The sequence below is a fragment of the Marmota monax genome, unplaced genomic scaffold (genome assembly GCF_021218885.2).
Source record: "Marmota monax isolate L192 unplaced genomic scaffold, Marmota_monax_Labrador192_F-V1.1 WCK01_AAM20220418_F8-fsc00015, whole genome shotgun sequence".
In the NCBI taxonomy this organism is placed as follows: Eukaryota; Metazoa; Chordata; class Mammalia; order Rodentia; family Sciuridae; genus Marmota; species Marmota monax.
Window position 1 is genome coordinate 3491069 of NW_026692194.1, and position 25803 is coordinate 3516871.

General features: G+C 42.8%; 1 long non-coding RNA gene across 3 annotated transcripts; it reads right to left on the reverse strand.

Annotated features, from left to right (window-relative positions):
* Positions 1 to 401: 401 nt before the first annotated feature.
* LOC124078110 (uncharacterized) lies at positions 402 to 25067 on the reverse strand. 3 transcript variants are annotated; one of them, XR_009224901.1, is made up of 3 exons: positions 24090 to 24792; positions 22944 to 23155; positions 402 to 1756 (listed from the first exon to the last, which is right to left on the reverse strand). It is a non-coding gene; the product is annotated as an uncharacterized LOC124078110 (long non-coding RNA). The 3 variants fall into 3 exon arrangements; XR_006846813.2 differs by lacking the exon at positions 402 to 1756 and adding an exon at positions 24941 to 25067 and having other exon boundaries at positions 19200 to 23155; positions 24090 to 24229; XR_006846814.2 differs by lacking the exon at positions 402 to 1756 and having other exon boundaries at positions 19200 to 23155; positions 24090 to 24229; positions 24450 to 24808.
* Between the last annotated feature and the right edge of the window lie 736 nt (positions 25068 to 25803).

A 25803-nucleotide genomic window follows, 5' to 3' on the forward strand; every position in this document is an offset into this window, starting at 1 on the left:
AGTGAGGCCCTAAGCAACTCTGTGAAACCCTGTCTCTAAATAAAATATTAAAAAGAGCTGGGGATGGGGCTCAGTGGTTAAGTGCCCCAGATTCAATCCCTGATACAATATATATATATATATGGAAGTATTTAGGTTGAGCTGTCAAATTATTTGCTACTTACTTTCAAAAGGTTTGCCACAAATATGTAAGTGTAAGGATGGGGCTAGTGTTGTGGCTCAGCAGTAGAGCACTTGCCTAGCACATGTGAGGCCTTGGGTTCAATCCTCAGCACCACATACAAATAAATAAGTAAAATAAAGGTATTGTGTCCAACTGCAACTAAAATATATATATATATATATATATATATATATATATATATATATATATATATATATAGTGTAAGGATGGATGGAAACATACACACAATGGAGACAGAAGACAGACACCTTGAAAGATTAAGAAAGAAACAAAAAGAAACCAGGAGGGACTAGGGGTGCAGCTCAATGGTACAGCATATGCTTAGCATGTGTGAGGCCCTGGGTTCAATCCTAAACAAAGCAGGGGTGGGGTTGGCGGTGGAGGTGGGTGGAGTACAAAGAATTCCAAGAGCTGGAATGTGTGTGGAGACACAGGTGGGTGGGGTGGGAGTGTGTGTTGAGAACTACTGGACCCAGGTGAAGATTAGATGACTATTGTTGGAAGAGATGCTGTCTCTAGCCCTTACCTTGCTGGCATTTGAAAAATGCTAAGATCTGAAACAGATCACCCTTGTAGCCACAGTGCTGCCTAAAGCCTGAGTCAGGTTAACTCACCACAAACCCACAGAGTCTCGCCATGCTCAGGAGCTCAGGGAATGGGGCTCCAACACCCCTGCCCTTCCTCCAGGCTGCAGCATGAGATGACAATTTGAAAAATGCCTTTGACAGACAAGAGGGTATTTGTGCACTGCTGGGAAAGACTGTGGAGTGTGATTCAGAAAGACCAGGAAGGAGATGAGGCTGCAGAGATAGGGTGTTAGCAGCCTCAAGGCAGCCCAGGGAAGGTCTGGGAAATGCAGAGGAGGAGAGGCTAGAAGCGGGTGGAGGCACGGGGGCTAGTCTGAAAATTCTTTAATAGGGAACAACAGGGGAAGACTTCTTAGGTCTTATTTATCTAACACAGGTTGATGCTGTGCAGTAGGTGTACAGCATCTTCCCACATTTCCTCATCTTTCAAGGAATGCAAAAGTTTCCTTAAAAACTCTCATCCAAGGCTCCTTACCTTGAAAACCAGGACAAGGACAAGTAATTTTTTTTTTTGTACCAGGGATTGAACTCAGGGGCACTCGAACACTGAGCCACATCCCCAGCCCTATCTTGTATTTTATAGAGACAGGATCTCACTGAGTTGCTTAGCACCTCACCGTTGTGGCTCAGGCTGGCTTTGAACTCGCCATCCTCCTGCCTCAGCCTCCCCAGCTGCTGGGATTACAGGCATGTGCCACTGGGCCCTGGCAAGGACAAAGAATTTTAAGAGCTGGCATGTGGTAGAGACATAGGAGGTAAGGGTAGAAATAGTTTGGGGGGCTTTTGCAAGTCATCCATTGACTAATGAAAGGGGGTTACAAAGCAGGTGGTGAGACTATCTGGATTCTGGTGGAAGTGAATAGCATTCCATTGCCGCCTTGTTTAGAAATATAACTGGCCTCTCAAGATTTCCCTTCAGCATTCCTTATCTCTGTGGCCTTTGTTCTTTAACTGGAGGGCTGGTTTCTTGGAGCAACAAGGTGACCTGCAGAAGGGACAGAGGAAGCAGATCAATCTCTGATCTTGAAAACACCATTCATTCACAGGCAGGGACAGAGGAAGATTGGTCAGTCAATCAAAGGAAGTGGTGTTGAGCTCAACATTCCATGTTTCCAGGAAGTTTTACTCCCTTAGTGTGATGTCTTCCTCCTGTGAACTCAAGGGCAGGCTCCTCTGTTCTAATAACAAACCATCTGATGTGAGTACAGACAACACTTTGTCGTGGTTTAGATATGAGGTGTGCCCCCAAAGCTCATGTGTTAGACAATGTAAGGATTTTCAGAGGTGAAATGATTGGGTTATGAGAGCTTAACCTAATCAGTGGATTAACTCACTGATACAGATTAACTGAATGGTGACTGTAGGCAGGTAGGGTGTGGCTGAAGGAGATAGGTTACTGGGGGTGTCCTTTGGGGTTTATATTTTGTCCCTGGTGAACACAGCTCTCTCTGCTTCCTGGTTTCCATGCCCTGAGCTGCTTTCCTCTGCCACACACTTCTGCCATGATGTTCTGCCTCGCCTTGGGCCTAGAGCAACAAATTCAACCATCTGTGAACTGAGACCTCTGAAACCCTGAGCTCCAAATAAACTTTCCCTCCTCTAAAATTGTTCTTGTCAGCATTTTGGTGATAGGAGCCATAAAAACTGACTAAAACATCTTTATAGTGTTTTAGTTATAAAATATCCCACAACATTTGGGGAGGTCTTTCCCAACCCCAGGCTAGGTCATGTTCTATCTTCTATGTTCCCATAGTACCTGTTCTTCTCCTATTGTAATTTTCACCATATTTTATTGTAAATGTTAATTGACTTTTCTCTAGATTGAAATGTTATGAGGGAAAGATATTGTATCCTTGGTACCTAACAGTGCCAAGCTTATAGGAGGCATTTAATATAGGCATAAAATTGAAGGAATAAATGACCATTAACTCCTTTAATCTCCAAAACAATTCTTCTAAGATGGGTGGTATTTTCTCCACTTCATTGATGAGGTGAAGAAGCTGATGAGAGACTGTGGTCCCAGAACAGGTTAGCAAAGGAACTAATTGGGAATGGTACCCAGGTCAGGCTCTTTCTACCATGTTCTACTTGGAACCAAGAAGAAACATCCATTCATTTAATTTATGAAACAGACACTTATGGGTTATCCTCCACATCAGACTCTACTAGATGCTGGGTGGAGGGACATATAAAAAAGGGTAAGATTTGCATTCAGATGCTGGAGACCAAATGCAGGGAAATGGACATACAAATACACAATTGCATTCAGCATGATAAAATCATGGGAGCTTCTCAAAGGAATGTCTAACTCTGGGTGGAGGAAGATCTTAGTAGATTTCATTTGATCTGGGTTTTTTTTTTTGTTGTTGTTTGTTTGTTTGTTTTGTTTGTTTTTTAAGGGTACAATGCTAGTAACAGGAGAGAGAAGGTTATTAAAGGAAAATGCTAACTTGCCTAGCAGTGCATACCTGTAAGCCCAGCTACTCAGGAGGCTGAGCAGGAGGACTTCAAGTTCAAGGAAAGCCTCAGCAATTCAGTGAGACCCCATCTCAAGATAAAATAAAAAAGGAAAAAGGAATCCAGGTGTGGTGGTACATGCCTATAATCCTAGCAGCTTGGGAGGCTGAAGCAGGAGGATCAAGAGTTCAAAGCCAGCCTCAGCAAAAGTGAGATGCTAAGCAACTCAGTGAGAACCTGTCTCTAAATAAAATACAAAAAAAGGCTGGGGGGTGTGGCTTAGTGGTTGAGTGCACCTGAGTTCAATTTCCTGTATAAAAAAAAAAAAATGGAAAAAGATGGGGATGTAACTCACTGGTAGAACACACCTGTGTTTAATCCTCAGTACTGCTGGGGGTGGGGTGGGAAGGTAAATGCCAATAATGGTTTGCGCCTGAAAAAGCTGTGTCACCTTGCTTCCCCTCTTTGCTGAGGGCTTTCAATTACCTACTCTAGCAGCTGACATCAGGATATGGAAGAATTAGTCGTAGGAGCCCAGGTATGCTTAACTTAAAAGCATCCAAGAGGATGTAGCTTTTAGCAGAGTGCTTGCCTAGCATGTGCAAGACCCTGGGCTCAACTCCCAGCATCACAGAAATAAAGACAGAAAAAAAAAAAGCAGCCAAAACAAGAGACCCATAGTGCATAGCTGAGTTGCATTATGAAGATCCCTGGAGCTGGGGCTGGGGATGTGGCTCAAGTGGTAGCGCGCTCGCCTGGCATGCGTGCGGCCCGGGTTCGATCCTCAGCACCACATACAAACAAAGATGTTGTGTCCACCGAAAAATAAATAAATAAATATTAAAAAAAAAAAAAAAAAGATCCCTGGAGCTTACCCCCGCCCACAGACAGACTAAAAGGTAGTCTGTGTGAATGGTATGTGTTGTGCTCAAGCAGTGCCCAGCCTTCACCATCACGCACAATGGCCCCAATGCCTCATTTAGATCAATGAACAAAACCTATTTTTGTAACAAGTGAAAGAATGCTGAGGGTTAATTGTCAGTAAAGTAAGGTGTAACTTCTTGTAAGAGAAGATTAGAACCAAAGGAAGACCACTGGTTTATAGGAGTTGTTGCCCCTGAGAATATAATAAAACAGTCACAGAATCGAGAGTCCTTCTCGCATTGAGACAAAACACTTATGGGAAGTCAAGACAAGAAAAGAGGGGATGGGGTTGTAGCTCAGTGATAGAGCGCTTGCCTAGCATATGTGAGGCACTGGGTTTGATCCTCAGCACCACATAGACATAAATAAATAAAGTGTAAAAAGAAAGGAATATGAAGTAGTCTTTTAAAAAAAGACAAGAAAAGATTCTGTGAGCATAATATAGTATAGCAGGAACTATGAAGAAGAAAACAAAAATTATTATCATAGAAGTTGAAGTGACCTCTCAGGAGGCTGAGGCAAGATAGTCACAAGTTCAAAGCCAGCCTCAGCAATTTATTAAGGCCCTAAGCAACTTAGTGAGACCCTGTCTCAAAATAAAAAATAAAATGTAGAAATTGATAGTGGGGAGATATAACAGGGGTTCACTTGGTGCTTTGAATATCTCCCTTGTGGCTTTGAAACTTACATTTTTTTTTTTCTTTTTCCCAGTCTTCTTTTTCCTGAACTTCTCCTCCTTTTGGGACAGGAGTCCCCTGTGTTTCTCCTTTGCTAGCAAAGCAATAAACCTTCTTTTTCCTTTTTCTCAAAGCCATATCCTCATTAATGGATTGGCATCGGGGACAAGGACGGAGCTTTTTTTTTTTAGAGAGAGAGAGAAAATTTTAATATTTTTATTTTTTTTAGTTATAGGCGGACACAACATCTTTGTATGTGATGCTGAGGATCGAACCTGGGCCGCACGCATGCCAGGTGAGCGAGCTACCGCTTGAGCCACATCCCCAGCCCAAGGACGGAGCTTTTGGCAACATATCTGGCATCCCAGATGAGACCTGAAAGCAGTCCCCCTCCAGCTTTCTTGGGCAGGTTTGCTCTCTGAGTAACTCCACTTCCATGCTGAGGATTCATGTTGAGAGCTGACCTCTGGAGAAATTAGGAGACAGTGTGAGTTTGCCTCAGATCCAACCGGAGGAGCTGTTTCTGTGAGTAAAGGGAGGAACTGAGGGGCCATCCCAGAAGTTCTTTTTTTTTTTTGCTTCACAGAACTCCCACCTTCTCTCCCTGAACTGCAAAAGTTGCTCCATCAGTTGGTCTACTTTGAGAAAAAGGAAACTGAACTAAGGAAAGTTGTGACAACTTTGGCCATTCACATGATCCCTGCCCTACGCAGGCCTTGTCCAGTCACCTGCCATCTGCCACTGTGGACCTCTGGGCTGCTCTGATGCCGAATGCTCTTAACTATCCTCACCCCTCCTGATAGAGAACAAGGACTTTGGGTTACTTCTCCCAACTTTGCCCCCTTTCAGCAGTAAGTAGCCTGGAGATGTTGTTGCCCACTTTCCATAGAAACGGAATACAGAAATTGTGGGCTGGGGTTGTAGCTCAGTGGTAGAACATTTGCCTCACATGCGTGAGGCCCTGGGTTCGATCCTCAGCACCAAATAAAAGTAAATAAATAGAAATAAAGATAGTGTGACCATCTACAACTAAAAAAAAAAAGAATATAGAAATTGACAGTGGGGAAAGGTAATGTGTTCATTTGATACTTTTGACTATACAACTTGTGGCTTTGAAACTTAATTTTTTTTCCTTTTTCCCAATCTTCTTTTCCCTAAATTTCTCCACCTTGATCTTCTTCTCCCTGATCTTTTCCTTCCTGATCTCTCCTCCCTAATCTCTTTTTTTCTGGATCACTTCTATAAAAGCCCCTTGTTCCTGCAGATGGGCAGGATCACAGCCTTTGGGACAGGAGTCCCTTGTGTTTCTCCTTTGATAGCAAAGCAATAAGCTTCTTTTTTTTTTCCTTTTTCTAAAAAAAACCAAACAAACAAACAAAAAAAAAACCAAAGGGGGTTGGGAGGGGGCTGGGCATGTGGCTTAGTGGTTAAGCATCCCTGGATTCAATCCCTGATACCAAAAAAAAAAAGTGCTAAGAAATTGTTGGGTAAGAGAATATAGTGATATTTATATTTTAGAAAAGTAATGAGTATGCGTTAGAGGAAGAGGAGACAGAGGGATTGTTTAGGAGGTTAATGTAAAGAAATACCAGTGACAGATGATGAAGCACTGACCTGGGTAATGGGAATGAAGAGGAGGAGAGGGATTCAACTACTTAGGAGACAGAGTCATCAAGATCTGGATGACTAAGTGCACGTAGAGGGTGAGAAAATAGGAAGAGGAGAGGATGATGACTCCTGAGCTTCTGGCTTGGGAAAGTGGCTGGATAATGGTTGGGAGAACTGTGTGTGTGTGTGTGTGTGTGTGTGTGTGTAGCTGAAAAGACAGTCAAGCTTTGTAACTGTTGGTGTTGACTGCACTCCACAGGCACAGATATCTAGTAGGGAAGCAGGATATATGTTTGTAATTCAGGAGAAAAGTTCAGGCTGAAGATAGTAATTGAGAGCCATTAATTTAAGTGGGAATGGGCAATGTAATCCAAGGTGACCATACAAGAGGAGGAGACTGACAATGAACTAGGGGAACATCAAGATGTAAGGGCAGGTGGAAGCAGCTGCTCATAAAGAAAACTGAGGGAGCAAACCGTATACTTTATAAACACCATTGGGAGCCATGGATGCTTTAGCCTAGTTGGAGTTGCATTGGTTGTACATAACAACCTGACTATAGGGAGTTAACTAATTTCTTATCCAAAGGAAGGAAGTCTGGGGCTGATGCTCAATGAAGCCATCAAGACTCATGCTACTTCCTGCTGCTTTTGTCCACCCCCCTTTTAATTTTTTTTTCTTTTTGTTGTTGATAGGCCTTTATTTTTTTTATTTATATGTGGTGCTGAGAATCGAACCCAGTGCCTCACATATGCCAGGAAGGTACACTACCACTGAGCCTCAACCCCAGCCTTTGTCCTCCCTTTTTAACAGGAAAAAAAAAAAAAAAAAAACCAATAGTCTTCTGAGAAGTTCCATCCATCAGATTAAAAACTACAACTCACTGGCCAGAATTCAGTATATGGATGTCTTACTGAATGTTTACAAGGCAAAAATGAATTTTTCTTTTTTAACTCATCGTTTTGAAATAATTTTAAACTAAAAAAAAAAAATCTGAAAAAGTAGTACAAAGAATTTCTGTCTTCCCTTCACTCAAACTTTCTGATTACAGGGGCTGGGGCTGGGACTCAGCAGTAGAGCACTTTGCCTAGCATATGTGAGGCACTGGGTTCGATTCTAAGCACTGCATACAAATGAATAAAAGTCTATCAACAACTAAAAAATATTAAAAAATAAAATTAAAAACTTTCTGATTACTTCTGGGCACAGTGGAGCCTATCTGTAATTCCAGTGACTTGTGAGGCAGAATCAAGAGGAACTCAAGTTCAAGGCCAGCCTCAGCAACTTAGTAAGACCCTCAGCAACCTGGCAACACCATGTGTCAAAATTAATAAATAAAAAGGTCATGGAATGTAGCTCAGTGACAAACCAACCCCGGATTCAATCCCCAGTACCCAACAAAAAAGTCTTTCCAATTAACATTCACCATGGTGACTTTATCATTTTCTCTAGCTTTCTCATGCACACATGATGTCCATTTACTTCTAAATAGTTCAATGTGTACTTCCTAAAAATAAGAACTTCCTCTTACATAACCACAGAACAATGATCAAAATCAGAATATTAACATTGATTCAGTGCTATTATTTCATGTACAGCTTTTGCTAATTATCCCACTAATGTTCTTTATAGCAAAGAAAGAATTTTTTTCTGTTCCAGGAACAAATCCAGGATCATATATTACTTTATTTATTTATTTGTTTATTGAATTTATATTTTAGTTACTGGGGTTCAAGGGTGCTTTACTGGGGCTGGGGATGTGGCTCAAGCGGTAGCGCACTTGCCTGGCATGCATGCGGCCCAGGTTCGATCTTCAGCACCACATACAAACAAAGATGTTGTGTCCCCTGAAAACTAAAAAAATAAATAAATAAATATTAAAATTCTCTCTTAAAAAAAAAAAAAGAGTGCTTTACTATTAGATAACATCCCTAGTCCTTTTTAAATTTTTTTTTTTTTTTTTTGAGACAGGGCTTCACTAAGCCCTATTTTGTATTTTATTTAGAGTCAGGGTTTCACTGAGTTGCTTAGTACCTTGCTTTTGCTGAGGCTGGCTTTGAACTCCCAATCCTCCTGCCTCAGCCTCCTGAGCAGCTAGGATTACAGGTATGCACTGCTGTGCCTGGCTTTCTTTTTTTTATTGGTACTGGGGATTGAACCTAGGGGTCCTTAAACACTGAGCCAAATCCTCAGCACTTTTTAAATTTTATTTATTTATTTATTTATATTTTAGCTGTTGATGGACCTTTATTTTTTTATGTGTGGTACTGAGAATCAAACCCAGTGGCTCATATATACTAGATAAGCAGCTCTGCCACTGAGCCACAACCCCAGCCCCTCCTCAGTACTTTTTAATATTTTATTTAGAGACAGCATCTTCCAGAGTTGCTTAGGGTCTCGCTAAATTGCTGAGACTGGCTTTGAACTCACAATCCTCCTACCTCAGTCTCCCCAAGCTGCTGGGATTACAGTCATGTGCCACCAAGCCTGGCCTTACTTTTTGTCTTTTGAAATGATTTTTTTTAATATTCATTTTTTAGTTGTAGTTGGACATAATACCTTTATTTTATTTATTTATTTTTATGTGGTGCTGAGGATCGAACCCAGGGCCTCGCACATGCTAGGCCAATCCTCTACTGCTGAGCCACAACCCCAGCCCTGAAATGATTATTTTTAAAGGGGTATATTGTTACATTAATAAAACCAGGCTCTGTTAGTAAAGAACAAAAGGAGAAATGAAGATTGTGTAGGCCATCAGCAGCGTCTACTGCCTAGTTTCTCACCAGCCCAGAGGTGGTGGCCTGAATCCAGACTGACAGCCTTGCTTTGTTCTAACAAAACAACTTTGTGCCCACATTCCAAAAAGAGTCCCAAGGCCATTGAATTCTATCCTTTCCTCTACTAGCTGTAATTCTGTATCACATCCAAAGTGAAAGCTCTGAGGGCCAGGTCTCTGTGTCACACAACCCCAAGGTCACCCCCACTCATATTGTAGACTATGAATGATGTGCTAAGGCAGGGGCCAGCCAAGTTTCTCTGTAAAGAATCGGATAGCAAGATGTTTGGTTTTGTGGGCCAGACAGTCTCTGCTGACAAGACTCGACTCTGTGGGTACAAGGTGAAAGTGGCAGTAGACAAATGTTAATCAATGGATATGGCTGTGACCCAGTAAAAATGGACACTGACATTGAATTTCATATCATTTTCCTATGTATCATGAAATATTTTTTTTGTACCAGAGATAGAATCCAGGGTGTTCAACCCCTGAGTCACATATTTTATTTTTTTAAGAGAGAGAGAATTTTTTAATATTTATTTTTTAGTTTTTGGCAGACACAACATCTTTGTTTGTATGTGGTGCTGAGGATCGAACCCGGGCCGCACGCATTCCAGGCGAGCGCCCTACCACTTGAGCCACATCCCCAGCCCCATGAGTCACATATTTTTATATTTTATTTAGAGACAGGGTCTCGCTGAGTTGCTTACCGCCTTATTGAGGCTGGCTCTGAACTTGTTATCCTCTTGCGCAGGTGTGTGCCACTGCGCCCAGCTCTTATTTTCATTTTCTTAAAACCATTCTTAGTTGGTGGGCTATACAAAAATAAGCAATTGTCTATACAAAAAAAAACAGGCAATATGTCCATAGTTACCAGTTCCCACTCTGCTCTGTTTGAGTTGTCATAGGTAATGGACCTGCCTCTCTGCTACCTTACCCTAATCTCCAATCTACAATCCTACGCTGGGCTTCCTCTCCATTTTCTGCCCTCTTCCTTCCTAGGTCTTTTGTTCTGTACTCAGGAACCTTCCTTTATTCAATTCAATTCCTTTCTACTCCTAACTTACAAACTCCTTTCTTACCTAACTTTCCACTCCCAACTTACAAACTCCTTCCTTATCTAATGTATTCCCTAAGGAACCTTCTTCCTCCAGGGGCTTCTAGAAAGGATGCTATTCATTTTCCCAGGTCCCACAACCCATGGGCATGGGAAGTGCTATTGGCATTCTCCACGTTCATTGGCCTGACTTCTACACCTTTACTCTTCCACCCTCCTGCGAAATGCCCTCCCTCCTCTGAAGTTCTTATCTGACTCTTTGAACAGTGGCTAACACCCATTGAGCAATATCCTAACCACCACCAGGAGAAAGGACCATTATTATCCCTGTTTTGCAGAGACACACAGAGAGGTTAAGGTCAGGTGCTAGTAAATGGCAGACCCAGGATTCCAATCCCAGCAGTTCCTGCTTATTCCCCTGATGCTACCTGGCCTCCCCCATGACCACTGGGATAACTAGCTTTCCTCCGAGGCTCTGGATTCCGATACCTTCTGCATCCTTTAGGTATCAGGGCACACTCTACCTGGCTCATGTGAAGAACATTTGGTAGAGACAATTTGTAAAGTGTTTCTTAGCCTCTTTTTAAAAATTGTCATTCACACTAAGGAGAAAATTTTAATTTATATTCAATTTTCCCTCACAAGATTTTGTTGAGTAGGGTTGAGTTTTGGGAAGCCACAGAACATTTTAAGACCTAACATTGTTTTCCCCCTGAAGAACCATTTTTTGTTACCCTGAGAAGGCTTAGTACAGGGAAACCCCCTGGGGCTAGACACTGACATACTACCTGGAGGCCTGAAGTCCAGGGAGGACAGGATTACTGGAAGTGACATCAGTGAATGAAGAGGGCTGCAGGACAGGACTTTTGACTTCATGTCAAGAGATGGGTGTGGCCAGAATTGACCTCCAGCTCCCAGGACCTAATCCATTCTTCCCACCATGGTGAAGGTCATCTCTCTACCTGGAGAGAGTGGGTGTCTCTGGGACAGGGAAATGGGTGGCTGAAAGCAGGCTAGAGGAAGACCTTTTCGGCTTTTGACTGTTGTACAATATGCATGCGACGTCTAATTTTAAAATAAAAAATGTAATTTTAAAAATTGACCTAAAATGCAAATATGGTCATTCTTTCCCATGCTCAAAATGCTTCAGTAGCCCATCTGCCACCAAGTGAAAATCCAAATTTGTTCACATGTCACACAAAGCCCCAGGCATTCTTTAGCCTCATCTCTACCACTATCCAATTCCAACCCTGTGTCAAGGCATGTGAAGTATTGACAAGGGAAGGCACCAACTAAGGAACTTTCTTGCTTTGCTGTCAGCATGCTCATAATGCCATTTTGTGTCAGGTGTCTGTTTTTCATATCTGCTATTTCAGGTTCTGAAATTTCTCCCTTACGTCTTTTTTTCTTTTTTTCCTAGTGAATTCTTCATTCCTTTTTTTTTTTTTTTTTTTTTTTTTTTTTTGCGGGGGTGAGAGGAGAGAGGATACTGGGAATTGAACCCACACCCAGGGGCACTTTATTTTGAGACAGTCTCACTAAGTTGCTGAGGCTGGCCTCAAACTTGAGATCCTCCAGCCCAGTCACTGGGATTACAGGCAGGTGCCACTCTGCAGGAAAATTCTTCATTCACTTATTTATTTTTGGTACCAGGGTTGAATCATGGGCACTTACCACTGAACCACATCTCAGCATCCCCCATGTGTGCATGCACATCACACACACACATACACACACACTTATTTTTTTTTTTTTGGCACCAGGGATTGAATTCAGGGGCACTTGACCACTGAGCCATATCCTCAGCCTTATTTTGTATTTCATTGAGCAATTTAGCAAGACTGTCTCAAAATAAAAAATAAAAAAGGACTGGGGATATGGTTCAGTGGTTAAACACCTCTGGGTTCAATTCCCCCACCCCTGTACCAAAAAAAAAAAGAAGAAGAAAAAGAAAAAGGGAGAAAGCTGGGTGAGGTGCTGCATGCCTGTAATAACAGCAACAAAGGAGATTGAAATAGGAAGATGGCCTGTTGGAGGCCAGCCTCATCAGTTTAATGAGATCCTGTCTCCAAATAAAAAGACCTAGGGGTGTAGCTCAGTGGTAGAGAGCTTGCTTAAAGGAAGCCTTGGATTTAATCTCCCTCGACTACTGAAAAAAAAAAATCCAGTTAAAATAACCTCTCCCAACTTCTGTAAGAAGACCTGATGACCTTCTTTGTTTCACCCCTGTGGAGGATAGTGATTAAGAATACTATATTCTGATGCCAGACCATGTGATTTTAGATACTAGATTTGTCACGTACCAATTGGTAACCTTGGGCACAGGACTTAACCTCTGTACTTTGGTTTCCTTTCTTGTAAAACAGGGATTCCAAAAATTCCTATCTTGGGAGAACATTCATTCATTGAATATTTGCTGAGTATTTATTTTAATACATTAAAACAGACTGAAATTCCTGCCCTGGTAGAACTCAGATTAGATTTCAGGGTATAAGTCTTCATTAAGTTTGTTCTGGGACAAAATTAGCCACTTATTTTGTAAGTAAAATGTTACTGGATCCTAGCCACACCCTTTATCTGCTTGTTGTCTAGGGCTGCTTTTGTCCTACCAAGGTCAAGGTGACTGATTGAGACATAGGCCATATGGCCTGCAGAACTGAAAATATTTACTATTCAGCCCTTTAAGAAAATGTTGAGTGCCCCCTGCCCTAGTAAGATTAAGTGGGTTCATCCATGCAAACATGTAAAGTGCCTAAAAGCATTGACTGGTAAGCACTCAGCAGATGCCAGCTTTAATTTCACCCCAAACCTTTAATGTCAGCCTTATCACAGGGTCTTAATAACATTTTGAATGAATAAATGAATAAACAGAGAGGTAAAGAGAAGCCAGGAGTCACTCTGGAAGTCACACAGAAGAAAGAGTTTCAAGAAGGTGGAAGTGGTCAGCTATGTAAGTGAAACATTGAGCACTGAAGAAAGATTGTCAGATTTGGCAATCAGATGAAATGACATGACCACGGAGCAGCTGTGGGAAGTGGTGAGGACAGGAGCTGGACTGTGGGTGGGTTTAGCTGGGAACTGAAATGAGAAAGGAGACCTGGGAAAGTTAGAGACTGGACAGCTACGTGACGGCAAGTATCACCATACACAACACGTTTGGCCTCCTACCTGAATTTTAAAAAATCTGCTTACCCCAAATATCAGGTTTGTTGAAATACTGGGATAACTAATGAATTTTCCATTTATGTTAGAGCTGTTTGGTGTTGGGTAAAACTTCAAAGTGAAAATTCAAGTCAAGAACTAGCCCGCAAAATGGGATGCAGAACTTTCAAGCCCATCATTAAGATTTATGATGATGATAAAGCAGGTGATATTGTTGATGATGATAAAGTAGTTTTTTCTGTGTATGTGTGATCTTAATCCTAATGTGACTTTTTAAGTTGGTACTAGAGATTGAACTCAGGGGTGCTCTACCACTGAGCTACATCTCCAGACATTTAGATATTTTATTTCGAGACAGACACTCAATAAATTGCTGAGGCAGGCCTTGAACTTGTGATCTTCCCCTGGCATCTGACTCAGATCCAGCTACTCATGGGACCCCATCTCCCTGACCACAGACCCCCAAGTCCCAAGCTGTGTCAGTAAAATTCCTTTTTTTTTTTTTTGGTACTGGGAATTGAACCCACGGGCTCTTAATCACTGAGCTACACCCCCAGGTTTTCACTTTTTTATTTTTTTTAATATTTATTTTTTAGTTGTAATTGGACACAATACCTTTATTTATTCATTTTTATGTGGTGCTGAGGATCGAACCCAGGGCCCCGTACTTGCTAGGTGAGCGCTCTACTACCAAGCCACAACCCCAGCCCTACTTTTTTTTTTATTTTGAAGCAGGGTCTCACTGTTTTAGGGACTCAATAAATTACTGGGGCTGGCTTTGAACTCCAGATCCTCCTGCCTCAGCCTTCCAATTTGCTGGGTGTGTGCGACTGCCCTCTACTCAGTGATAAGTTCTCCACCAAAACACTCTTAGTGCAATTGGGAACAAAAGCCACTCTCCCTGTGGCAGAAAGCTGTGAGGTCCAAGCTGTCTGCAGCCATGTTTCCTGCCGTGTGGAGGAGGCCAGTCTATGGTGAGGAAGAAGGAAGTTGACACAGAGTAGGAGAAAAGAGGGCCACAGGGTCCTGAGGGCTTTCAGGTACCTTGTTGCAGATGTCCCTAAGGTCCAGCTTTGTCCTCAGCCTTTGGGTAGGTTGGCATTTCAAACTTTCTTTGGAATCCTGCTTTCAATTTTGTTTTTAATTAAAAGTCCTCTTCTTTCAACCTTGCTTTCCTTATTATGTAGATCTTCTTAAATTCCCCATAGTGTGATTCTAATCAATGTGAAATAAGAATTTCAATGGAGACAACAGTGAAAATCTCCCTATTGGGAATAAGCCTGAAGTAGTGGTGCCTGTCTGAAATTCCAGCAACTTGTGAGGCTGAGGCAGGAAGATCGCAATTTGGAGGCCAGCCTCAGCAACTTAGCAAGGCCCTAAGCAACTTATACAAAGGACTGGGGATGTAGCTCAGTGGTTAAATGGGTTAAGTGTCCCTTATCCCTGGTACCAAAAAACTTTAAAGACTATATAAGCATGCTGTAGGTATAGCTAGCTCAGTGGTACAGGGCTTTCCTAGAATGCATAAGGCCTGGTGTTCAATCCCCAGTACCACAAACAAACAAAAAAACTGTATAAGCATATTTTTTTTGTTCATTCTGTAAACATTTTCTGAACACTCTGTATGTACTAGATTCTGATAAATATGTGGGTATAGACCTTAATTTGATCATTCTTTTCTCTACTACTTTTATAAATATGATTTAATTGGTGAAGAAAGCTAATTAAGCAAATAGGTTCAATATTTATTATAGATGCTAAGGTAGAAATTTAGATGGGTTACATGGGGGCACCAAGAATAAAATAATTACGTAAAACTATTTCTCCATTTTTCAAGAGCTTTATACATATGTGACATTAAATCAAAAAATAGTATCAACTCATACTTTCTCAAAAACATGTAAAAGACATTTAAGATTTTGGACTCATGCATATTTTCACAAGGTTGTTTGCTTTTTTGTTTTGTGGTACTAGGGATTGAACTCAGGGCTTCCTGAATGCTGGGCAAGCATTCTTCCACTCTGCTATATCCCCAGCTCTTCCACTGAGGATTTTTTTTGGGGGGGATGGGGGGTTACTGGGAGTTGGACCCAGGGTGTTTTACCACTGACCTATATCCTTAGCCATCTTTGTTTTTTATTTTGAGATGGGGTCTTGCTAGATTGCTAAGGGCCTCACTAAGTTGCTGAGACTGGCCTTGAAATTACAATCCTCCAGCTTCAGCCCCCCAAGTTGCTGTGATCATGGGTGCGCCACAGTGCCCAGCTCCACTGTTTTTTTGTTTTTATTTTTTTAAAGAGAGAGTGTGTGAGAGAGAGAGAGAGAGAAAATTTTTTAATATTTATTTTTCAGTTTTCGGTGGACACAACATCTTTGTTTGTATGTGGTGCTGAGGATCTAACCTGGGCCGCAGGATACCGCTTGAGCCATATCCCCAGCCCTCCACTGAGTTTTTTAACGGGACTTCAGAAGGGAATGCTTAGGGCTCTGCATGGTGACATAGGTCTGTAATTCCAGCAGATCAGGAGGTTGAGGCAGGAGGATTATGAGTTCAAAGCCAGCTAAAGCAAATTAGCAAGGCCCTAAACAACTTAGTGAGATCCTATCTACATAAAATACAAAAAAGGGATGGGGATGTGGCTCTGTGGTCAAGTGCCCCTGAGTTCAATCCCTGGTACCAAAAAAAAAAAAAAAAGGTTTAATATGATCCATATCATAATATATGCTATATTTTATTAAAAATGCATATCTAAATAGAAAAATCTATAAAGGTACATACATAAAATATTATCAGGGTTATATCTGGGTGGTAGGATTACTGGGATATTATTTTCTTCTCTATACTTTTTTTTTAGGGGTTGTTGGGGATTAAAAAAAAAAAGAAAGAAAGGAAAAGAAACCCATCTACACCTAAACCAAGAATTTGCTGAGAAGGGGATACCATTATCATGATTGCCCCAGATCAGCAGTGTCCAGTAGAAATTAACCTGTGCCAAGGAGTGCAAGCCGTATGCATATTGGAATCAGTTTTGGAAAGCTAAAAGCACATCTTCATTTCTCCTTCCTGAATGAATTACAACCTTGGCCGGCAACATTGCCTCCCACTGGCATAACTGCAAGTGCAGGCCAAGGGTGTCGCCAGCACTACAGCAACAAAGGTACCTTGGTTCTAGAATCTGGACTTGGAGCTCCTGAGTGGTGGTTCCCGGATATGACCCTTACTCTGTGTGGTCTGAATTGAGTCACTTTGCTTATCTAGGCCCATTTCCTCATTTTAAAACAGGTAGTTCCTTAATATCCTCTTGAACTTTAGTACTCTCTACCACTTTACATTACTGTGGTAATGGGACCTGCCCAGCCTGTTATCTGACACTAGTAAGCCCAAAGACCTTGGGCAGGGTCAATGACAAGTCATTCAGGACAATTTCTCTGATGTCATGGAGCAAAATGCACATTTGTTTATTTTATTTAGCAGTACTAGAGATTAAACTCAGGGGTGCTCTACCACTGAGCTACATCCCCAGTCCTTTTTATTTTATTTTTAGAAAGGGTCTCACCAAGTTGCTGAGGATGGCCAGAAATTGGGGTTCTTCCTGTCTCAGCCTCTGCAGACATTGAGATTATAGGCATGTGCCACAGTGCCTGGGAAAATGCACTTTTAGAGAGAGGAAAAAAATTTGAGCATGTGGTTTGCCATTCATTTACTCAGTATTACAGAGTGCTTACTTTGTGCCAGAGTGACAGGATTGAAGAAGGGAGGAGAGGATATGGTCTCTGTACTGCCCTCAGTGATAGAAACCAGTTGGAAGAAAATATAGATAAGCAGATAAGCAATTACCAAAAGGTCTGCAGAGGGCTCAGATAAAGGAAGGAGAGGGTATAGCACCTAGCCCAGCTAAGGGGAAGTGAGAGCAGCTTTCCAGGAAGTGATACTCAAATGAGAACAGAAGGAATGGTACTTGTTTCTGTCTTCTGATGCTATGGAAAGTGACCTACAGGGCATCTCATGTTAAACTTTATCTGCTTTTCTAGTCTGATTCATTGTTTTTCTATTCCTTTCTCCAATGCACTTACCCAGTTTTCTGTACAACCTGTAATCTGGTGGGAGGACCAGGGTCCTCAGTAACGTTGCATCCATCTGCATCCATTGGTAAACTCAAGTTTTGCATCAGTAAACTGTCACCTCCATCATCTCCAGCACCGTCACCTCTACCACTACCACTCCCAACTCCACTGTGCTACCATTAGAAAAGCGTACTGAGACTTATTTTAACTAATTGTCAAACTGTCTAAAATCCGAGTTGATATAATGAACAAATTAAGGAATGATTATTTGCTTTCCAAATTATTCAATCTAGAGCAACTTTAAATAATTAGACTTCCCCAGTGTTTTTTAAAATGTGCTTTGGTTTACAAACATTTTAATTGCCCAGATCTCTTTGGGAACATATCTACTTCAAGAAGTCAGGCATATCAGAGACAGGATTTTCATGCTGAGAGAAGTGTAAGCATTACAAGTTCATAAGGCCTCTTTCTTTATTCATTGAACTAATCGAGCGTTTTGTAGCATGCACACATCTGAACATTAAGCAGTTTAGTTGGCCATAAATCAGTAATTATGAAGGTAGAAGTTCACTGCATCAGGACCACTCATATAAAAATAGTATGCCTATGTAAATATATAGGTATCATATTTTTATCATATAGTCATCTTTTGTAATGTATATGTTTTCATAAATATGTAGTATATTTATGTTTTCTTTTTTTAAATTTTAATATTTATTTTTTTTTAGTTTTCGGCGGACACAACATCTTTGTTTGTATGTGGTGCTGAGGATCGAACCCGGGCCGCATGCATGCCAGGCGAGCATGCTACCGCTTGAGCCACATCCCCAGCCCTTATGTTTTCATTAGTACACTATTTTACAAATGTCCTGTAGATTGTGAAATTTAGGTTAGGGATTGAAGTATATTATAAAAATGACTACAAATTCTTCTCATCTTTTTGTTTTTTTTTAATGCAGTGCTGAGGATCGAACCCAGTGCCTAACACATTCTAGGTGAGCACTCTACCACTGAGCCACAACCCCAGCCCCTAATCATTGCATTAAAAAAAATCTTATTAGTTCTAATCAGTTATACATTTTTTTTTTTGGTAGTACTGAGGACTGAACCCAGGGCCTCATATATGCTAGGCAAGTGCTCTATCACTAAGCTGTATCCATTGCCCTTTCTATTTTTTTATTTTGAGACATGGTTTCACTAAATTGCCCAGGTTGGCCTCAAACTTGTGGTCCTCTTGACTCAGCCTCCCCAAGTAGCTGATATTGTAGGTGTGCATCACCACACTGGCTAAATTCCTTTCATCTTGTGTGCATATCATTTGCAATATGACTTTACATGCTTTTCATGGAGGAGGGGAGTCTATTTTTTACTCCTTGACTCTGATTCTGGGTTGGCCACGTGACTTTCTTAGGTATGAGTTCAGGATTGTCAAGATGACAGAGTCAGGATATAAGAAAGGTGCTGCTGGAGGACAAGAGGAGGAGAGGAGTCATGTCCGTGTTTAGGATGAATCCCATTACAGTGACAACACCGGCCACTGAGGACTTATCACCATGACAAACTCCTAACATAGGTTAGGTATTTTAAAATGACTGATGGGGGGGCTGGGGATGTGGCTCAAGCGGTAGCACGCTCGCCTCGCATGCGTGTGGCCCGGGTTCGATCCTCAGCACCACATACAAAGATGTTGTGCCCACCGAAAACTAAAATAAATAAATAAATATTTTAAAAAAAATAAATAAAATAAAATGACTGATGGGGCTAAAGTGGGCAGTGTTCTAGGTTTCCTAAAGTAACTGATGGGGGTGAGGATTAGACATATTCAAATCAGGTATTATAAGGTAACCAATGGGAGCAAGGGGTAAGGTCTTCAATTTGGTCAGTATAGGGAAGAGAATGCCTTACAGCTTAGTGTATAAGACACTGATTTCCAGACACTAGGGTCTTGAGCCTTTCTCTTGCTTGGCTCATTCCACTCTACCTAACAGAATGCTATCCTCACCTTCAATAAATCTGTACTTTGCCTGTTACTTGTGTGTGTCATGCTCAATTCTTTGTTGGAGGACAGAATGAACCTGGAGCCAAACTGGACACTCCAAGGATAATAACTTCTTTGGCTAATGGGATATTAACAAATAGATGCAAGCAGAGACTTAAAAAAAAAAAGCATACATATTGGGGGTTTGACTTCTTGATAACCTGGTAACCCTTCCATACCACCATGTGATTCCACTTGAGTTGGCTTGCTAGAAGATAACAACAGATCATGTGGAGCAGAGATGAACTAGCCCAGCTCAAGCCATACTAGATCAATCAGCTTGACAATCATCACATCTGCCAATGAGGCCATCCCCATTTGGTCCCAGCTGAACCTGTCCAGGCCACAAAATCACAACAAACTGACACACCAAAGACTCATAAGAAAGAGTAAAATATTTGTCCTCTTTTTTTTTGTTTTTGTTTTGTTTTGGTACTGGGGATTGAACCCCTGGCCTCATGCCTGTTAGACAAGCACCCTTCCACTTAGTCCTTCTTATTTATTTTGAGACAGGGTTGCTTGCCCAAGCTGGCCTTTTGGGATTCTCCTGTCTTAATCTCTGAGTAGCTGGGATTATAGACTAGTGCCAATACCCCTGGCAAATGTTTGTCATTTTAAGCCATAATATTTATTGAAATGGTTTGCTATAGCAAAATTGAACTGATACAAGGAACATATTTTATTTTCCTTTTTTAATCTTTATCCATTCCAAAAAAGACATTTGGTTTGGGCTGGGAAAATAGCTCAGTTGTATGAGGTCAGGGTTCAATTCCCAGTATCACCACCCCACCAAAAAAAAAAAAGATATTTGGTTTACTGCACCCACAGTTGCCACAAACATATGGTCTATCACTTCTTCCAATCCTAAAAGCTCTGATTCTCTTATATTATTAAGCTCAGCTGTTGCTTTTATGGAATAAAGGAGATAGAGAGTAAAGGTAAAAACCAGACATGATATAAACAGTGAAAGGAATACTCAGGCGGCTGAGGCAGGAAGGATCGGATCACAAGCTCAAGGCCAGCCTGGGTGACACAGTGAGGCCATGTCTAAAAAAACAAAAAAGTAACAGAGTTGGAGATGTGACTTAAAATGAAGATGGCAGGATACTCTAACTAAAATGATAAACCATTGCAACCCATAAATTGTTGATTAACTCCAAAGAAAAAAATTGTTCTATTAAATCAGAATCTTTGTGAAACTCCCTGGCACTGACCCCAGATGGCCCTGTGTTAAATTGCAAACCCACATTCTAAAATTCCCTTTCTATTAGATTCTTTAGTTTCCTCAATCTTTCTTGCTATTCAAGGTATGTTTTTCTATTTTGGTAGGTAAAAATTTTTTTGTCTATAAGTGACAGAAGCCTGAGTCAACCTAGCTCAAGGAAAAAAAAAAAGAAAAAAATGAATGTAGCCAGGAGTGATGGCTCACACCTGTAATCCCAGTGGCCTGGGAGGCTGTGGCAGGAGTTCAAAGCCAGCCTCAGCAACTTCAAATCAAGGCCCTAAGGGACTTATCGAGACCCTGTCTCAAAACAAAATCTAAAAATAAGGGCTGGGGATGGGTTCAATCCCTAGTACACGCACCACCCTGCCCCCCGCCCCCAAGAAAATGGATGTATTAGATTTTGCATCTTTTTTTGGTACTGAGGATTGAATCTAGGGGTATTCTACCGCTGAGCTACATCCTCCCCAGTCCTTTTTTATTTTTTTTTTCCCTTAATTTCGTACCAGAGATTGAACTCATGGTTGCTTAATCCCTGAGCCACATCCCTAGCCTTTTCTATTTTGAGACTAAGTTGCTTAGGGCCTCATTAAGTTGCTGAGGCTGGCTTTGAACCTGCAATCCTCCTGCCTCAGCCTCCAGAATTACTGGGATTACCAGTGTGCACTACCACACCTATCCTTATTTTTTGAGATAGAGTCTCACCAAGTTGCTGAGGCAAACCTTAGATTTGATATGCTCCAGTCTAGAATAGCTAGGATTATAAGCATGGGCCACAGCATCTGGCTTATATTTTGCATTTTAAAAGTCCAGATCATCCCTAAACTTCCAACCCAATTGAATCCAGCTGCTATAATCATAGCCCCAGGGGATGGTCTCCCCATCTCCATATCTGAGTTCTGTTTTCTTTGGTCTTGGCCCATCTGTATCCCTCAATCCCTGACCTATTTTCTGGATCTCAGATTTGAGTAGTAGCCCTCCTCCTCACCAATTGCCCTAATCATGTTAAAGGCACCAGGAGGCACCAAATTTTCTAAGTCAGAAACTTGGAAATTATCCCAGACCTCTTCATTAGTCTTAATATCTAACAGATCAAAAGGCCAAGTCATTTCTACCCCATTTGTGTCTTTGGAATTGGTTATCTCTCTCCATGGCCACTGCCACTGTGCTTTGTCATATACTGTTATTCCTGTCATGGAAGAAGAAAATTTCTTCCTAAGTAATCTTTCGCTTGGCTCCCAAAAAACCATACCTGAAGTAATAAATTTATTAAAAGTGTAACATCTGAGTCTAGCATTTCCTACATAAAAAGTTTGGCTGTGTGACTTGCAATGTTCTACAAATTTGGGATACAAGCCTGATCCCGTTTGGGGATTTTTCCAGCTGATCACTTGAATGCCCAGCTCCCCATGTGACAGATAGTCTACTATTTTAGGTGGGTTTCCCTAGAAACAGCCTGAGCTGGGATACGCATTAGTTGTTATTTAGGAACTTCACTGTTGCCTGTCACTGGGCTGTGGTTAGGCCCATTCTAAGGCACCCTGCCTGGTTTGGCCACTTAATACAGTATTTTGAGGAAGGAGATTGAAATTGATGTCTTTCCTCCCAAGAGGCCCAGGGCTCCTCATGCAAATTGTTTAACCCAGTGACAAGCTCTACCTACCTGGGGTCTCAGAGTGAGGCTTGATCCAGTTACAAAACTGTCTTTCATGCCAGGGGTCAAAAACTCAAATGCCTCTAGGAGCCTGAAGCTGGAGCAGCAGCTACTTAGCAACAATCGGTTACTACCAAGCAGGAATTTGGCACTCACAGTTGCCAGGATCTTTCATTTCCCCCCCCATCAGGAGGAACCACAAATCTTGAGTTTTATATGAAATATTCTAGTTTTAAACTGTCAGCTTTATTTTTAAAAAAGCAGGCAAAACCAAACTTGTCTAGGGCCTTATCTGGTTTATGAGCTGTCAGTTTTTGAATTTGATTTGATTCCCTAATCCCGGAACAATGGATGCCCACTTGCCCTACATTTGCATAACTATAGAGGCCACAGCAATGATCTGTGACTGAATAAAGATCAGCTGTGAACCTACTACAAAAGGTTCACGACTTCAAAAAAAAACCTAACCTCCTTTAGTGTGGGCTGTCTGGCCTTCCAGACCCAGCTCTTCGCCTTCTCCCCTTTCTGTTACCTCTTTCCTCTAGTTCCTAATACCAGCTCACATCTCAGGGCCTTTGTGTTCACTGGGCTTTTTGTCCTGGAGACCCCTCTTCCAGTTATCCATGGGCAATCCAGCCATAATGCCATCCTTCAAGATTTGGTCAGGCTTTGTGTGGTCTTGCACACCTGTAATCCCAGCTACCGGAGTCTGAGGCAGAAGGTTCCAGGCAACAAGTTCCAGGCCTCCCTCAAAATAAAAATAAATAATAATAAAAAAAATTAAAAGGGCTGGACATGTAGCTCAGTGCCCTGGGTTCAATCTCCAGTACAGTCTTCCTGCAATTTCTGCTGTCTCTTTTGTTTACCCCAATCTTTAGTTACTCTACTGTCCTCTTGTGTTCTTCACATGCTTGTGACCCCACCTGACACAGTCCCTACAGGCGAGAAACCTCAAACTTCCTTCACCTTGGTATCTCCCTGGCCTTATAGAGTACCTAGCACCTTAAATGGAAATTGGAGGACTGGGGTACCCAATATAAAAAATAATGATCTTGACCATTGCATTTCACAGGATGGAAATCCATTAAAAAAGTAAATTAAAAAAAAACTTGACAACCTGAAATGAAGTTGCGTGTTTAGCAGGAGAAAAACCCTCCGCATACTTTAATTTTTAAATTGATCATGTGTGAAATAGAGTACGTTTTTAAATTCAAGCTTTGACGTAACTGAGGCTTCTGATAAAGAGTTCTAGAACTAGCATGGTACAGTTACTCTCACTGGCTTTTGAGAATCTCACGGGCCCCAGGGTTCTCTTAAAATCAGCGGAGGACGGGGCTGGGGTTTGCAGTTCCAAGGGGTGGGCAGGAGTGGTGGTGGGTAGGAAGCAGCTCCTCCAGATGAAACAGCACTTTTTACAGGAGCAGTGGCCTGCGGCAGGAGGGAGAGCAGCCACGGAGGAAAGACCCTTTTGCATAATCCATTCTTAAATTGACTGAGGCTTGTACAGTTGTAAACTGAAACTCCAGAGGCAAACCTCCGAGTGGTTACATTTTCTTAAAAAGAATGTTTCCTTCCCAGCCCTGTCAATTATTTCTTACTTTCTGTCCCCACCCCAACGCGCGCGCACACACCCAACTTTTGGTGGGGCCGCTGCGTCAACATTGAGCCTCTCTCCTACCTGAAGCGAAGACCTCAGGACACGGCAGGGCTGGCGTTTCATTCATAATACATGAACTCAGGGGAGGAGGGAGGCGGGGGCTGGGGCCTTTCATCTCAGCTATTTTAAATCCCGGCATTGCAGCCGAAAGGGAAAATGACCTGGGAGTGAAAGGCACCGGGATGAAGCATTGCACGATAACGGTACAACCGAGCGCGTCAGCAGCCCGCCCGCTGGCTATTTATACCGCGCAGATTATGCAATCGAGCTCCAGCCATTCATACCCAACAGGGACGCCGCGCGCCCGGCGGTGGCGGGTGGGGGAGGGCACATTCCCGGGTGCCGGGTCAGTTTCTAAGTTTGCATCATCCCCTTCATTACCAGAGTAGCTTGGGTTTCCATTGCTGCCAGCGGGAAACCGTCTTGGGGGAGACAGCTGGGCTACAAACTCACTTGGCACACACTGGCACACACGACTGCCTATTTAAACCTAACAATAAAGGCAGCAGAGCGCCCGAGGCGCGGCCAGGCAGGGCGCAGGGCTGGGTCGGGGCAGACCGGAAGGAACTGATAAACCAAGCGCTAATGACACCCCTCCCTCCCGCGTCGGAAGTGTCCTCGCAGCGGCGGTCATTGAGAAATACCGAAGGGGCAGAGTGGGGGTGAGGCGAGGACAGGCCCCGGCGCAGCTGCGCGCGCCTCGCGGGGCCGGGAGCTGGGTGCAGCGGCGGCGGGCGGCTGCTGCTGGCAGGACAGCACACGTCGCAGGCCCCGCGGCGTCCGGCCGGAATCGCCCCCTCCCCTCCCCTGGGGGTAGCGCGAGTGGTTTATCAGATCCCACCCCCACTCCCCGGCTGGGGACACCTACACACCCAGCTCTGCCCGACCCCTGCGGCCGAGAAGAGGCGAAGGACACCAACGAGAAAGCGGACTGCACAGGAAGCTAAAATGTCCGCTTCTCCCAGCGCCCGTGCGGGCCGGGAGGGGGCGGGGGCCGCGGCCCGCTTCCGAGAGCAACAGGACCTGCGGGGCTACTGAGCATGCCCGTCCCGCCGCCGCCGAGGGTTGCTCTGGCTCCGAGCTCCGGGCTTTCCCGGCCGCCCGCGGGAAGGACGCTCCTGTGGGTGCTTCCCCCGCCCGGCACTCGGACTTGCGAGGCCGGTAGGTGGGGTCCTGCTGGGTGCCCCACTGGGTTTGCGTTGAAGTTCTGAGCCGTTCCATAGCACATTTGGAGCTTTACCGTCTTACTCTGAGTCCACCCTCTGGATTAGATCGTGTGCAGAGCTGCCTGCTCCCTGTTTTGCTGGATGTGGGGAGGGAGAAGGAGGGATACGGGTCCTTAACTCGTTTCAGAGGCGTCTTTTAAAGTCTTAATCTGTGCTGTTCCCTTTTCCCAGTTACGATCCAGTGGAGTGGACTTTGCCAAAACTCTGATATTCAATTCAATAAACGTATCCGAGTTAATTCATCCAGTATCCTCATATAGTCTCTGAAGATGCAGAAATCAGATTCGCCTCAACCACAGTTAACAACTGATGGGCAGGACTAAGCGGCGATCTGCTAGCATGGTTTCTATCAAAAGACCCCTCTAAGTGACAGTGACAAAGCAGAAAAGAACAAGAAGTCTTACTTTCTTTATTGGATACTAGGGATTGAATCTAGAAATGCTTGAATCACTGAGGTACATCCCCAGCCCTTGCCCTTTTTATTTTTTGAGAAAGGGCTTCACTAAATT